The sequence below is a fragment of the Mirounga leonina genome, unplaced genomic scaffold (assembly GCF_011800145.1).
Source record: "Mirounga leonina isolate KUSES-001 unplaced genomic scaffold, KU_Mleo_1.0 Mir_129, whole genome shotgun sequence".
NCBI lineage: Eukaryota > Metazoa > Chordata > Mammalia > Carnivora > Phocidae > Mirounga > Mirounga leonina.
This window is the reverse complement of record NW_023270323.1, coordinates 60975907-60993485: the sequence shown is the minus strand read 5'-3', so window position 1 is coordinate 60993485 and position 17579 is coordinate 60975907.

Here is a 17579-nt window from a genome sequence, read left to right as displayed (position 1 = left end):
TGACCCTTAACCCCTGTAGATACCAATTCCCAAACAGAGCCATTTATACTCTTATATTTATAGTTGCACATCTGTACAGCATTTTTCATAAGTTATATAGTAAGTAGTAGTGTGATTTGTGTTTTGTAGTGCTCTCATTTGGAAATGAGGCCGGGTTCTACTACGAAATATAAAGAAAGCACCTTTGTATATTTTGTAATACTGCCTTTTCAACGTGCCTCTATAGCTGCACCTGGGCCACACACCCTGTAAATATGTAAGTTAAGCCTGGGCAGGGCTGTGGCCCTCTTTGCACACTGACTTTTTTAAAAAATTGGATCGGATCCTTGTACCTGCGTTGATTGTAATTTTTTTTTTTTTTACTGGTTGTGGGAAGGGAGAAATAAAAGACAATCAAACCCTAAAGGAGTGTGTTGCTTTCTGTTGCAGAGAAATCGGGGCTTCCTGGGTCTGTTTCCTAAAAACGTGGGCTCTCTTATACTCAGTTAACATCACCACCCACCTCTCCACCACCAGGGTCAGCTGCGTCATTTGCGGGGCCCCTCGTTCAGGAGCAGAGGGAAAGTGCCCTTATAGGCATTAAATATAAAGCTCTCCTTCCTTCAGTGCTCTCTCTCTTGACTTAGGGCTTTTAAAATGTTGCTGGGTGGTGTTATTCTAAGTAAGATTTAAATTTAAATTATTAGCATAATATTAGCATATTTAAATTACGAGCATAAGGTTCGCCTTTATATTGCGCAATGCCAACTTCAAATGTAAAGATAAGAGCTTCCAACTCTCACGTGGAATTGCTGAAATTACACAACTCATTTTGTAGCTCCTACATGTATTTTGTTCCTACCAGAACAGCAGAAATGCTGCATAAAACTTCTTATTTTTCTTCTTGACGTGTGTGCGTTCTATCCATACCTTACCTTACTGATGAGTAAGGACAGTGAAAAGAAGAGGCATGAGGGGCTGACCTTTCTATGTCATCATTCCAGCCTAGGTGAGTGGCTCACAGAGAGGTATCACAAGTGAAAAGGGCTAAGATAGGGTTCCTCAGTCATCTCTTTTGTTTTGCTCAAAGAAAGTTCTGGTTTGAATGGGAAGCATGTCCTCCTGGGGCTGTCAGTACCCCAGCGTACTCGGTTGCAGACTTAACACACTAATACTTGGCTTTGAGTCTTGTTGCACTTAGGCTCCTTGTGGGTCTGCTTGAATTCTACTCGGGCATTGGCAATGCTCTGTGTGAGTCAGGGGGCAAGGGACTGTGCGCGCACAGATTGCCCATTCTCCTCACACATGCTCCATTGTCCCATTGGACTTCACTGACAAAACTAAGTTAAAAGATTCAGATTTCCAGGACGCTGATGGCAGAGCATTTCCACCAAGGATGCGGTCCTTCTCAGTGTGAGGTCCTGTGTGACTGCATGCTCAGGAAGCTGACCGTGCCCACCACCCCACCCCAGTCAGTGTTAGGGAAGAGTTGATTTAAAGTAAGAAATGTGTGCAGAAGGACAATACATTGGTAGCACCTCTCTAGGACCACGGAAGCAGGTGCAGAGGGCTGAGTTGGCACTATAGGGTGATAATAAACTCAGGGTTGGCACAGCCTGGAGAGCTGGGTCCCACTCCTGGCTATGTCATTTACTAACAAAACTGTTAACCTTCTTCAATGTCGGCTTCCTTATCTGGACTATGGGACAGTAATGCATGGCTTCTTAAGATTATGAAAACTAGGTAATACATGTAACTATTCAGCCCAGGGTTGGTTTACTATAAGTGCTTGGGATATAGTCATGCCTCAGACTATAGGGGACTTGACATGCCTGGCAGCTGTACTGGATATATTTTCGATGCTTGTTGTGCATTTTTCTCCTTTATGCATATTTCCACAGTGAAATGTCAAGTCAGAAAAGCTATCAACCCAAGACCCAGAGGCCAGAACTGACCTCAGATTCATTATCAGGATGAGCTGGATGTTTGTCTTGTGACTCATTTCCAAATGGACTTGGGGCCCCTAAGAAGCAGCCAGGGGTCAAGATGCAAAGAACACTTAGCACTTTGGAAACTGTCCTCTAAGGAGAGGCTCCCTCTCTAGTCCCAACCTAGGATGCAGAGGTAGGCATTGTTTTAAAAAAGGTTTGAACATTATTTTTGACAAGGCTGAAAATCTAATAGTTATATAGAGCTTACAAGTTGCCATTGTCATTTGCCCCATCCCTCCCCATACTCCTGTCTGGTGTTCCAGAAGCAACCTTTCCAATTCTTTGGCTGGTCTCTTCTGGTATTTTGTTCTGTAATCATCATATGATTGTCATGGGTTTTCCTTACGGATCGATTCACCTGATTTTTGGTAAATGAGGTTTTCTGACACATCCCCCCACACACACCGATTTCCCAAATCAGTAGTCAATATTTACATCATTATGGGTAATATGATTTACATTATTATGTTGATGCAGAACATTATTTTCTTTTTTTCATCCGTGCTGTCATATACCTGTAAATACTTTTTTCTCTGATTGCTCCACAAGGTGTCTGACAACCTTTTGGTTTCTTTTCTTTCATTTTTTTTCTTTTGTTTTTTAAACTCTGATCCTCTTGGTCCTGTATAGACTCGTGTTCTGTCTGCCCTTAGAGCAGCTGTCTGTCATCTTGGGCTTTGCCACTCTGCTAGGATGGATACCGTATCTTTGCAGGTTCCTATTTTATTATTTTGCTCTTTAGTTTGCTTGGATTTCCTGAGAAAGGTGACAAAAGAAATGAAAATTTTGAGCCCAGGCACGTGTGGAAGTTTGTCCCGCCAGCCCAAAAAGCCCATCCCAAAATTGCTGAGCAATTTGTAAGCAGATAAAATGGTGGGCGTTTCTAAGGTGTGAAGTTTTGAGGTTGTTTGTTACACAGCACTAGATAAGGGATACGGAACCAACTGTTGAATGCACAGAATTTTACCTTAGTCTGATGTTTCTCCCACACCTCATTCCTTACCACCTGTCCTGCCTATCACGGCTTCTTTTGCTTAGTCCCTCGAGAGAATATATCTCCCCTCACCTGGAGTGGTTAGAGCAGATCTATAGGTCCACCACGGTGTTTTACTTAATTTTTAGTTTCAGCTTAACATCCTTGGTGTGTGATATTAGCAGAAAAAAGATCATCCTTGGGTACTGGCTAATGGATGACCTGTGAGTAGAGTGTGAATTACGCTGTCAGTAAAATTATACTTTTGCGTTTGGCTCAATGTAATTACATAGGATCCAAAGGGGATCTGGGATCTGCTGCTGGGGTTGAGGTTGTAGTTTTACATTCTAAAGAAGGCTTCACTGGAGTCCTAGGGAGTCACTAAATAACATCTCTTTCTTCTCTTACAGAATTTAGAATCAACTGAAAAATAAGACCTAGAGACGGACTGATGGAGATGAAAATAGCCATTTTATTACCAAGGAGGCTGAAGTAAATTGGTTTTATTCAACAGTGGAATGTTAAGAACATTTTCTTAACAATTTACTTCGCCAATCACAGGCAGAGGTGAATGCTGCTAGTCTCCCCCATGGGTAGAGTCCGCCCTGAGAGACCTACCACGGCTGACCAAAATAAACGGGACACTGTGCTCCATTTCTTCCCCCAGACTGACCCATCAGATTGTGACCGCTGTGATAAACATGTGCTGAATATCCATCACTTCCTGTATCATCCTCCCAAGGCCAACTCCCTCGTCCTCACAGGTGCCCTAGTGAAGTATGTGTGGGACATACCACAAATGTTGTTCCTCACCACCCACTGAAGTATGTGTGGGACATATCACAAATCAAAGCAAGCAAGTCACTCCCCAAACATTCAGGGCAGAGGTGAAAAGAGCACCATATTCTCACCACACATCACTTCAGAACCAGATGAGAACCTTGAGATTTGCTGGTGGAAGGAGAAAGCTCTCATCTTTCTTCCCCCTGAAGTTTTAGTCCCAAGTAGCCAAGAGGGAAGCTTGACTCAGGGAACTATTTGCATCTCTTGCCTTGATCTTACCTCTGCCCCCACCATTCTGTCTGAAAACAGTAAGGCAATCTTGTTCCATCATTGATCTTACCATCGCCCTCACTTTTGCTCCTCAAATAAAAAAGGAGATATTAAGAATCTACATGTGGTGGAGGGAAGACATCTTTTTTTTTTTTTAAACAGAGCAGGAAGTTTGGGCAGAAGCAGGCTCAGCTGGTGGTGGGCTAGGCTGATGCCACAGAATGTTGGCTGTGACCATTAGCATCCTTTCCCCACCACTTCACATGTTTCTGTCTCAGCACCAATCCAAGACGGGCTTGCTTCCTCCCTTACTCAGGTCTAGGGAGATGGCTTCAGTGGAGCCATCAGAGGGTGAGGTGGGAGTGCTCTGCAGCCACTGGGGACATGATAGGGTGCTACCCAACTTGTGTCTGAGAAAAAGTGGTCGGTGGCAGCAGAGAAAAAGGCCGTGTTTAAGAAACAGCTGTACTGGGGCGCCTGGGTGGCTCAGTCGTTGAGCGTCTGCCTTCGGCTCAGGTCATGATCCTGGGGTCCTGGGATCGAGCCCCGCATCGGGCTCTCTACTCCACGGGAAGCCTGCTTCTCCCTCTCCCACTCCCTCTGCTGGTGTTCCCTCTCTCGCTGTGTCTCTCTCTGTCAAATAAATAAAATCTTAAAAAAAAAAAAAAAGAAAGAAAGAAACAGCTGTACTGCACTCTGACAGCCAGTTGAATGTTGTCCAAGATGGCTCACTCACATAGTTGCTGGCTGGGAGCTCAGCCGGGGCTGTCAACCAGGTGCCTTGATTCTCTTCATGTGGCCTCTCCATGCAGCTTAGGCTTCACAGAGCATGGTGAATGGATTTAAAAGGGGAGAATACCAAGAGTGGGAAAGAAGCTGCGAGGCTCTGAAGGCCTAGCTTCAGAAGTTATACAGCATCCCTTCAGCCACATTCTATTGGTCAAAGCAAGGACAGTCCCAACTCAAGGGGTGAGGAGTGGACTCCACCATTCCACAGGAATAATGGTAAAGACTCTGTAGCCATTTTTTTTTTTTTAAGATTTTATTTCTTTATTTGAGAGAGAGAATGAGATAGAGGGAGAGAGCATGAGAAGGGGGGAGGGTCAGAGAGAGAGGCAGACTCCCTGCTGAGCAGGGAGCCCGATGCGGGACTCGATCCCGGGACTCCAGGATCATGACCTGAGCCGAAGGCAGTCGCTTAACCAACTGAGCCACCCAGGCGCCCTCTGTAGCCATTTTTAACCACCACACTAAATTTGTGACTTAAAGTGATCCTAAGACTTTTTTTTAACCTAAGAATGACTAGAAAAATTGTGAGTTTTTATGAGGAAGCCAAGAAAGAACTTCCCATTGAAAAAGATTTAAAGATCAGCAGGAAAAAAATAAAGTTGCATTCTGATTATATATAAGAAGTCATATTTATTTAATTTTTCAGTTATGAGTACAAAAATAACAAAATAACCTAGAATTGAAATACATAAAGCAATGTGCTGAACATTTTTTTTTTTTTAAAGATTTACTTATTCATTTGAGAGAACGAGAACACAAGCTGGAGGGGCAAAGGGAGGGGGAGAGAGAATCTTAAACAGACTCTAATAAGCATGGACCCCAGCTCAGGGCTCCATCTCATGACCCTGAGATTACGGCCTGAGCAGAAACCAAGATTCAGATGCTTAACCAATTGTACCACCCAGGCATCCTTGTACTGGAAGAAAAATTTTTTTAAGATTTTATTTATTGAGAGAGAGAGGGTGCAAGCAGGGAGGGGGCAGAGGCAGAAGGAGAGAGAGAATCTTAAGCAGACTCCCCACTGAGCACGGAGCCCAACCTGAGAATCTATCCCTTGACCCGGAGATCATGATCAGAGCCGAGATCCAGAGTCAACATTTAACCAACTGAGCCACCCAGGCACCCCTGTACTGAAATTTTTTTTTTTTAAGATTTTATTTATTTATTTGAGAGAGAGAGAGAGCATGAGAGGGGGAGGGTCAGAGGGAGAAGAAGACTCCCCACTGAGCAGGGACCCCGATGTGGGACTCAAACCCGGGACTCCAGGATGATGACCTGAGCCAAAGGCAGTCGCTCAACCAACTGAGCCACCCAGGTGCCCCGTGTACTGGAAATTTTGATAGAAAGAATCCATAAATGGAAAAAGTTTCATCTAGATTTTAAAAATTTTTGTCTTTTTATTATGAAAAATTTCAAGTATATAAAAAAGTAAACAGAAAAGTGTAATGACTTCCTATGTACCTGTGTACCTAGGCTTCAATAATTATCAACCCAGAGCCAGTATTTTTTCACTTATACCCAAGCCTACTTTCTCCTTTCCCATACTGGTTTGAAACTATTTTCAAAGATCATATAATTTTATTCATAAATATTTCAACATGTATTTGTAAAAGATAGGAATGCTTTAAAAAAATACTCACATGGTGATCAATGTTAACAGACATACTGTGATGATCATTTCACAATATGTACATTAGCGAGTCAGTAAGTTGCACACCTGAAACTAATATAATGTTATATGTCAATTACATCTCAATAAAGTTCAAAAAAATACTCAAATACCATTATTACATGTAAATAAAATTAACAATAAATCCTTAAAAGTAGTTGGACATTTTATTTTTTTTATTTTATTATTTTAAAGATTTTATTTATTTATTTGACAGAGACACAGCGAGAGAGGGAACACAAGCAGGGGGAGTGGGAGAGGGAGAAGCAGGCTTCCCGCTGACGCGGGGCTCGATCCCAGGACCCTGGAATCATGACTCGAGCTGAAGGCAGACGTTTAGCAACTGAGCCACCCAGGCGCCCCAGTAGTTGGACATTTTAATACATCTTTATTTGGCAGATCCAGAGGCAAAAAGAAGGATATAGAGCTGCACAGCCCAATTCAGTAGAGAGTAGCCCACATGTGGCTGCTGAGCACTTGAAATGTGGCTAGTGGAATTGGGAAATTGAATTTTTAATTGTATTTAATTTTAATTAATTTTAATATAATTTTTAAAAATGATACTTGATTCAGTGTTGACAAATTTTTAAGAATGTTGAGAACATAGGCATGCAAATCTACTTTTTCAACTGTAGATTTTATGGAATCTAAATATAGATCAAGTATTCCTGATGACAATTTAGCATCTGAATTGAGAAGTGCTGTGAATGTAAAAGACACATTGAAGACTTGGTAGGCAAAGATGTAAAACATTTCATTAATATATTTTATATTGACAACTTATTGAAATGATAATATTTTGGACATAAGGTGTTACATTAATACATTAAGTAAAATTAATTTCACTTATTTCTTTTTACTTTTTAACAAGGCTACTAGAAAATTTTCAATCACATATGTTGTCTACAGTATATTTCTATCAGATGGCATTGAGAAAGAAAGTCTGAATGATGTGATCAAGAAAGTCAATTTAATTGGTAAATATTATATTCCCTTTTCCTATAAACATAACACTTCTCTAGGACTTGTAGGTCACTTTGAAACTGATTATATATTATTCAACAAAGAAAATTTCAGTAAATTCCCCAAGGCACGAATTATTCAGAGCACCCTCTAATATTAATAACACAACTACAATCAACAAAAAGACTCAACCCTACGAAAATACAGGGATTCTCTCCTAAAAAAACCTCTTTTGTCAAAAATGAAACCAAAATGCAACTGTAGGATATTTCAAACATAGCAGTAATGAGCAGACTGCATGACAAAGCTGTAATGAGAAGCAAATTCAAAGTAGCAAATGATTCATGATTAAATAAGCAAGAAAGAAAGTAACGGAATTAAGCAGTAAGCTCAAAAACTTAGAAAGCAAAGTAGCCTGAAGGAAATCCAGAGAAAGGAAATACAAAGGGTAAACAGAAAAAAAAAACTGCATTACAAAATAGAAGTCAACAGTCTTAGATTAAAAAAAAAATCAAAATAGGTAATGTTTTGCTTATATAATAAAGAAAAAAATGTGGAAAAGCAAATACCCAATATTAGATATATAAAAACAGCCCACATTTACGGAATATTTCCATGTTCTAGGCATTGTGCTAAGCCTTCGCGTCCTAGCATCCTTGTGAAGTGCAAAGTCCTATTATCTCTACTTTTACTTTTGCATTTCAGAAGCTGGTGATTTATCTAACTAATCTCATCATAGGAGGAAGTAAGAGAATGGAAATTTGAACCCAGGGCCTCTGGTCCTTAGGTCCTGCCATTTTATTATTTTATTTTATTCTTTTTTAGAGACAGAAAGAGACAAAGTGTGGGAGCAGGGTGGTTCCAGAAGGGGCAGAGCCAGAGATTCACCCAAAGGGGAGAATCTTAAGCAGGCTCCATGCCCAGCACTGGGCTGGATCCCATGAGCTGAAATCATGACCTGAGCCGGAATGGAGAGCCAGACACTTTTTTAAAGATTTTATTTATTTATTTGTCAGAGGGAGAGCACAAGCAGGGCAGGCAGAGGGAGAAGCAGACTCCCCGGTGAGCAGGGAGCCCGAGGTGAGACTCCATCCCAGGACCTTGAGATCATGACCCGAGCCGAAGGCAGACGCTCAATGACTGAGCCACCCAGGCGCCCCGAGAGTCAGACATGTAACCAACTGGACCACCCAGGTGCCCCATGGTCCTGCCATTTTAAGTCTCCACACTATACCAAGTAGTGGAGAAAATTACAGACACAGAAATTTTTAAATTATGTGCAACTCAGCAACACACTTGAAAATCCATATGAAAGGTATGATTCTCCAGTAAAATATAAGTTACCAAACTTGAATCAAGAAATGGATAATAATCTAAACAAACCAATAACCATGAAAGAGAAGTTGACTGCCTTCACAAAAGATGCTGGGCTAAGTGATTACAAGAGAAAACTCTGTTAGAAAAGACTTTGAAGGAGTAGGTAATTCTCATGACAAAGAACTTGTTCTAGGACAGGGGACAGAGGGAACTATGGATTACATCACAATTCAGTTTATGAGGCTAATTCAGAACAAAGTTTAAAAAAAAAAGTATAGATGATGTTCACTTAATGTATATCGAAACAAAAATTTTAAACGACATTGCAGCAAATAAGCCCCGAAGTACATGAAATGCCAAGTGATGCTGTATTAGAAATAATGATGGTTTGATATGAAAAAATCTACTCATAAAATTCACATCAATATCTGTCCTCTTGACAGATATTTTTGAAAAATTTGATAAATTTCCATATCCATTTCTGCTTTATTTTGATTTATTATTTTTAATTTATTTTTAAGTAGTAAACTTTGATTTTAAAAATATGCTTTCTTTTTCTTGGTAAAGAACATCTGTCTCAATGGTCCAAAATCTAACTGGTATAAATAGGAATCAACATCATACTTAAAAGCTGCACAGCAGGGGAGCCTGAGTGGCTCATTCGGTTAAGCTTAAGCATCCGACTCTTGATTTTGGCTCAGGTCACGGTCTCACGGTCCTGCGATTGAGCCCACGATTGGGCTCCGTGCTCAGCAGGAAGTCTACTTGAGATGCTCTCTCTCCCTCTACCCCTCCCCTCTGCGCGCTCTCTCTTTAAAATAAGCAAATCTTTAAAAAAATAAAAGTGGGGCGCCTGGGTGGCTCAGTCGTTAAGCGTCTGCCTTCCGCTCAGGTCATGATCCCAGGGTCCTGGGATCGAGCCCCACATCGGGCTCCCTGCTCGGCGGGAAGCCTGCTTCTCCCTCTCCCACTCCCCCTGCTTGTGTTCCTGCTCTCGCTGTCTCTGTCTCTGTCAAATAAATAAATAAAAATCTTTAAAAAAAAAAAAGTGATACAGCAAAGGCACTCCCATTAAAATCAGGAACAAGACAAAGATTCAGGTATCACCATGATGATTTACCATTATTCCAGAAGTTTTAGCCGTTCCTAAATAATGCAAAGGAAAAAATACCCCATTTATAATAGTACCAACGCTGTTCGCCCTCCAGGAAGAAACGTGAAAGGAGAAGGAATCAAAATTATATATATATATAATCTAATCTTTACAACATTTTGGAGACAGTGAGCAACCTTTTCAATACTTTCCTAAACCTTCAATTTAGCATAAGTGAAATTTTACAATTAGGAAAAGGTCGGTAACAACCAGAGCAAAAGAACCCCTAGGGAGAGAGAGAGCTGGAGGAGGAATGGGGGTGAGTTGGTGGTGGCGGGTAGGGTCGTTGGGAAAGGGAATGGCTTGAAACCAAGGTGCACTGCCCCCCAAGGACTTCTTAGGAAATCCTGCATCCAGAGATGAAGGTGACTGTCTTTCAGAACACTGCAGTCCAAATTCCTCCGTGAGTCAGCACAGAGCTGTAAAAGACAGCAGAGGCCAAGCCTGGGGGGTGATAGCGTTTTCCCGACTGGTTAAAGTCCTCGGTCCCAGACAGCCTGACGGTGGGCTCTGGGGCCCCAGGCCCAGCTTTTCTCAAGGACACACGGTCCCGGGCAAGGGCAAGCAGGAGTCTTTTCTGGCCAACTTTATTTTTTAGTTCTGGTTTCCTGGTGAGAGGGGGGAAAAGAGACGGTGTGTGTGTGTGTGTGTGTGTGTCTGCGTGTATACAAAAGTGTCTATATTCTGCAAACATTTCCTTTATTTATTTATCTTTTAAAAAGATTTATTTATTTTAGAGAGGGAGCAAGAGTATGAGGAGCAGAGGAGAGGGGAAGGGAGGGGAAGGGAGGGCGAGAGGGGGAGGGGTAGAAGGGGAGGAACAGGGGAGGAGAGAGAGAAAGAGAATCCCAGGGGGACTCCCAGCTGAGCACAAAGTGGGAGGTGGGGCTCTGTCTCAGGACCCCGAGATCACAACCTGAGCCGAAACCAAGAGTCCGACGCTTAAAGGACTGAGCCACCCAGGTGCCCCAGACATTTCCTTTAAAACTCACCCTTTGCAGGTGCCTGGGTGGCTCAGTCAGTCAAAGTGTCTACCTTTGACTCTGGTCATGATCTCCAGGTCCTGGGATCAAGCCCCAAGTCCAACTTCCTGCTCAGCAGAGAGTCTGCTTCTCCCTCTCCCTCAGCTCCCCCCCACCGAATAAGTAAATAAAATCTTTAAAAAAACAAAAAACACCTCATCGCCTGAGGGTTGCTGGAGAGGAGGTGGGTGGGCTAAATGAGGGTTGGGGATTAAGGAGGACACTTACTGTGAGGGGCACCGAGTGTTATATATAAGTGGTGAATCAGTAAATTCTACTCCTGAAACGAGTAATGTAACTATATGTTAACTAACCAGAATTTAAATAAAAACTTCGGGGGAAAAACAACAAAAAACAAAACCCCAAAATTCACCCCCCTCTGTCTTGGGTAACAGGAACTCTGGTTCGCTCCGGTGGACTCCTGAGGGTCTCGCCGAGTGCTGGCACCTGTGGGCCATGATGGGTCACCTTTCTCTTGCACTAAGCTGCGCCTTCTGTCTCCTGCCCTTAGCTGTTGGTCCACACATGGCTGCTTACTTATTTCATGCCACTTTACCCTTTTCTTCATGTCCCCACAGCACCAAGACATGCTGTTTAAAGTCACGGGCTTTCCTAAAAATTTGAAAATGTCATCGAGTGGACACCGCCAGAAAGACAACTTTCATCTCAACTCAGTCTGTGGACCACATGGGATCACCTGGCGTGCTTTCTTGTCCGGTTTTCTCCTTGGCCTACCTCCCTAGTGCTCAGCCCGCTCCTGCTTCCCAGATCTCAGCCCCAGTTCATTTCTCCCAACCCCTAGGTCCAAGGACCTCCAGACACCCTCCGTCCCTGGTATCTATAGAGGAAGCCCCCAGTTCCCCCAGGAACAGCAAAAATTAAGACCTTTTTAAACACAGCTCTCCTTACCAAGGAACAGCCTCTCTCCTTTCCTCTCCTCTTCCTCTTCCTCCTTCTGTCTACACACACAAATGTTAGTCATTTCAGGGTGGTAAGAAATATTGATCAAGAAAATTATATCCAATTATACATATTATATATTTATATTATACATTTATAATTATGTGGTCACATATGCGAATATATCAAAAATATAAAAACTTACATATTTTCCCCCTCCTCCCAATTGTTTGACCATGAACTAACATTATTTTGTCACAAGTAAGAAAACGTAATAAAGAAAAGAGAAACGCAAATGACCCCCAGAAAGTGTGTCAATTGGGAAACTGGATTTGACCCAGGAGTGTCCCCTTGCTCAAGGACAAGGCTTCAGCTCTTAATATCTTATCTAAGTCCCAAGTGACTGTCAGGTGCTCACCGAGGACAGGAAGTTCTTGTGACTTTGGCCCCCTGGGCTCTGAGCTTGGAAAAAGTGGTCAAGGTTAAAGGTCCCCTGCCTGGGGTCTGTAGAGGAGGACCGGATCAGTGTTCCCTTCCTGCCCTCTCTACCCCCCACCCGACTCCCCAACTCCCCGGACCTCTGTGGCACCCTGATGAGTTTGGCCCCTCTCCGATACTCCTAGCTTGAAGGCTAGACTTTGATCCCAGTGTCTTCCCCTGGGAAGCAGAAAAGGGGATTAATAAGCCTTTCTTCCGAAGAGTGTCGGGCGAAGTGAATGAAGATGCTGGTGAGTGCTTTGCAAACCATGCGCCAAGCACTCGGGTGGTCAGTTCTTTGCACAGAACCTTAGTAAGTTCTACTGTGTTGGGACGTGCCCTGGGCACAGGATGCACAGACGATGAAGGCGTGTTCTGCTCTCCAGGACCGTCAAGCATCCAGGGAGGGAGACAGGGCAGGAGCTTTGCTAGGGCAGGAGGAGCCAGGCCAGACACAGAGCCAACCCTATGCCCTTCTTGCTAGTGCTGTGGCCAGAGGCACGTTATCTAACCTCTGGGACCCACCGGCTTCTATCTCAGCAATGTGAAGCTACCATTTCCACAGGGTTGTTGTAAGGATTAAATGAGATTTCCCCAAACCTCAGGTATTAGCACCTCCCCCTTTAAAATGTTTGCTCGCTTTCCCTGCAGCAGGTACAATTAGTTCATTAACGTTGCCACCCACTTTTGCTCCCTCCGAAACGGCAATATTTGTGAAATCTTGGGTTTAGTGTGTGAGGCCTATTTTTTTTTCTAATGCACATTAAAGCAGATGCACAGCTATTAAACATTTTTTTTTAAGATTTTATTTATTTATTTGACAGAGAGAGGCAGCAAGAGAGGGAACACAAGTGGGGGGTGGCAGAGGGAGAAGCAGGCTTCCCGCGGAGCAGGGAGCCGGGCATGGGGCTCGATCCCAGGACCCCAGGATGGTGGGATCATGACCTGAGCCGAAGGCAGACGCTTAACGACTGAGCCACCCAGGTGCCCCGCTATTAAAATTTTTAAAGTTCATTTGGGTCAGAAACATTTCATGTGTCTCAGGGATAGAAATACTACACTCGGGAAAATCCTGAGATTCATAACTAAAGCACCTAGCACGTTGCTTGGTGCATAGTAAGGCTTACAAGCACACAATTCTGTTGGTTCTGAGGAGGTGAGAGGGAGGACCCAGTGCCTTGGGGGTGGGGGGTAGCGGGGAGAAAGACTTCCCAGAGGGGGTGATCTCTGAACAGAGCACTTAAGTCTAAGCTGTCCCTCACTGGACACGTGGAAGGGCTTGAGGACGGGGGTGGGGGGGGGGGGGGGGGTTGTGTGATGGGAAATGGGAGGTGCTTTCCAAGAAAAGGGAACAAAGACCAGGATCAGAAGGGGACCTTAGAACTTCGAGGAATTGCTGCAGGCCGGCCTGTGAGCGATAAGCCTACAGAGAGAGAGATAAGGCGGTTCAGATAGAGATACATACTGGAGGCTGTTCTCGGAGTTTGGACTTGATCCTGATGGATATGGAGAAACTTGCTGAGAAGTCACGGGTTCCCACGGACCGGCTAAGAAGATCTCAGAGAATGTTTAGAGTGGCCCAAGGCAGAAGGTTCCAGGCTGTATGCACCGAGGCTGCCTGATCAATCTGTGAAAACACCTCTCCCTCGTCCATCCCTTCATTCACTCACTGGAGCTTCCAAATACACAGCCCATGTGGAACTATGTATTTCAGCAGGAATGAGCACTTTGTCTCTGATACCAGCTTCTACTGTCCGGAAGAGCTAAGGCTGTTCAGTCGTCATTCACCCACCCGGTGGTGAAAGCCGGAAAACCAGGAGCTGTCTTCAATTACTCCTTCCTCCGCATACCCTCCACAGCCAGGGGCTGTGGGTCTGTCCATTTGCCCTTTTTGATACTGATCAAATCTTGTCCTTCGTCTGCTCCCTCTGCCCCTGCAGATCAGACCGTTTGTTTGCACCTCCGTGGTGGGCTCCACACCAGGCTCACTGCGGGTCACACCTGGATTCCTCGATGTACGTGTCTACAGGGTCCCAAGCAAATCCCTTATTCTTACTAAGTCCCTGTTTCCTCTCCGTCAAATGGGGATAACATATCTATGCATCTGTCTCATTGGGTTGTTGCGGGGATTCCGTGAGATACCGAGTGCACAGCACTTTGCTAGACTGCATGGCGCGTGGTAGAAGTTTGGTAAGGGTTTGGTACTATTATAATAGCTCTCTCCCCGCCTCCATTGTGTAATCAATGGTTGCCTAATATAACCAAACTCTATAAATGAATAAATTGACCTTCTGGCATTAGTCACCAGCCTCTTGGACTGAGTTCATGGGAGTCTGTCCTCTGAGGGTCATCGAATCTGATCTCTGTGTGCAGATTACTGAACCAAGTGAGGCTGAGGCTCAATAGGGGTGAGACTAATGATGAAGTTTTAGAATGTAAGTGAGGTCTGGAGCCGAGGACCAAGAAAGAATTCTTAAGACATCTCTGGTGCAAAAAGGTGATTTTATTAAAGCACGGGGACAGGACCTGTGGGCAGAAAGAACTGCTGCCCTGTTGTCTTGAGGAGTGGCTGATTATATACTCAGGGGTTGGGGAGATGAGGACAAAGGGAGTGTCCAGAAGGACTGTCATATGCTAAAGACTTTCAGGATACTGGAGTCCTGGTGATTGTCAAGCCAAGGTTGGTTTTCCCTCTAATGAGGCACTAACGTGAAGACAGTTGGGAGTTTCCTGGAGGAGTGTTACATTCCCCCCATCACACGTCCTTGTCAATGGGCTTCAGGTTCAAAAGAAATTCAATTTTATTTACATTTCCTTCTGTCTCAGCCTCCCTCAATTTCATGTAGGGGAGGGTGATGTTAGGGCTTCGGGAACTGAGTTATGAGTCTCTGGAAGTTAGGCTATTGATAAGAAAGCTTCTTCCTTGTAAGTCACTAGGACATTTGTAAACTGAGGGAGACTCCTGTCCTGCAGACTGTGATCTCTATCAGTTAACCATTTGTTTTTCCTTCAGGGCAGTCAGGAGTGCCTGAGGAATGTCACATATATCCCCAGGTAGGGGGTGGGGGTGTTGTAGGGTGTCAGCTTCCGCTTTGTCCTCAGCTTGCCTTCTGTTCCCTCATCACTAGGGTGAGGCAAGAGAGGCACCAGGGGCACAAAATTTAAGGAGGTGCTTGTTCTGGAGGTCACACAAGTGCTTCCTTAAATTGTGTGCCCTAGTTCCAAAAGTGGGATTATAATCTGCTTTGTTTCCCTCTAAATGAGTGGTCCTTTACACAGAGAACTAGACTCTGCAGCTGTTGGTAAAAAAGCAAGCAAGCGCCTGATGCATCTTTCCAGGTACCATCAGACCCAAGGGGGCAGAAGGAAGAGGGGAGGTGAGGGGAGGTTTAGGGTTACAGTGACATCATGTGATGGGGGTATTACTGGGGAGGACATGAGTATTGGTGTCCCAGGTGCCCAGACAGACCGTTCAGGGACAGAGATTTGCCATCCACCCTGAGTAGACACAGGCTAGTACCTTGCAGGATTAAAGTGTGGATCTCCACTTTCTCTCACCCCCAGCTTAACCTTCCAACAAGGGAAAAATGCCCGTCTCTCACCTCTTGCTTGGCCCTGGCCCTAAACTAAATCATCTTCTGATTGGCTAAGGTCCTTCTTCCACACCCTGACCAGCTTTAGATGGCTGATTACATGGGTAACTCTGGATCCACTGACTGGGATACTGGGGCTTTGGAGGGTGGCAGAGGACAGGGATAAGGCATTATTCTCTCAGGGCATGATCAGGGCAGACTCCTCTGCCATGAAACCCTCACCTCCAGCATGAGTAGAGGCTTCAATTGCAGTACTGGGTGATGCGGTGGGAATGGGGTGGGGTGAGGTGGAAGCTGAGGACAGAGAGAGGTCTCAGATTTCCCATGCATCTTTCCTGGCCAGTTTTTTAGAACTCCTTTCAGATCAGCAGGTTAATATAGCACAGCAAGGCCACATCAGGCTGGTCCCAGTCTGGTGCTTGGGATTAATGTGTCATGAAAGAAATCAAGAATGTGGCTAAGACCAGTTAGAAAGTCAGTGGTGTTGGGGATCACAGTCAGCAAGGGTTTCACACCCCTGTAGGGCTTTCCCTCTGCCCTGGGGCTCTTCCTCTCCCCTCCCCACCCCCCACCACCAACCAACTTGCTTCACCTCTCACCCTTGTCCCCCTCCAGAGCTTGGCCCAGAGAGTGACTTTGAGCAGAGAAAGCAATGTAGTGGACCAGGAGCTTATGAGTTTGGGTACATCCTAGACTGGGGTTGAATTCTGGCAGGAATGGCTTTGGTCCTCTCATGATTTTTTAAAAATAATTTATTAAGGTGAAATTCCTGTCGCATAAAATTAACCATTTTCAAGTGAACAATTCAGTGGCATTCAGTACATTCAGGACGTTGCGCACTCCCCACCTCTCTCTAGTTCCAGAACATTCCCATCACTCCAAAGTCAAACCCCTTTAAGCAGTTTCCCCATTACACCTTCCCCAAACCCTGGCAACTACCTATCTAGGTCTTATCTCTCTATCGATCTTTCCATTCTGAGTATTTCATGTAAATGGAATCATACAATATGTGACTTTTTGTTTCTGACTTTTTTTACTTACCATAATGTTTTCGAGGTTCATCCACACTGTAATATGTATCACTACCTTTTCATGGCTGAATGATACTCCATTGTATGTATATACCACACATTGCTTATCTGTTCATCTGTTAATGGAGATTTGGGCTGTTTCTACCTCTTGGTTATTGTAAGTGAATGTTCCACTGATATAAGACTTCCTGCTGATTTGAGATTGTCAATGAACCTGAAATTGTAAATAAAACACTTGGGAAGGACTCCACATTTATAATGTATATGTCACACCAGATTTGCTGTTGAACTAAGAGAAGAGGAAAAGAGGATTCATGTTTTCTAAGTATTTACTCGATGCTGGGCCTCAGGTGCACAACCTTTGCTTTCTCATTTAATCCTTGCAACAGCCTATGAAGTAGGTATTCTGATGCCCATTTTACAAATGTGAAAACTGAGGCACAAAGAAATCAAGTCATTTGCTCAAGGCAGATCTCTAAGAAGTGTAAAAGCCAGGATTTTAGCCCAGATCATATGGTTTCAAAGTCCACACCCTCTCTTGTAAAGAGTGGAAACAAAGTTTAGTTCACCTGCCATGGAAAATAAAAACAAGCTGAGAATGACCCAATTAATTCGCACTGGAGCTTCTCTTGCCTCTGAATATTTAAGGCACTTGAGCTGAAATATCAC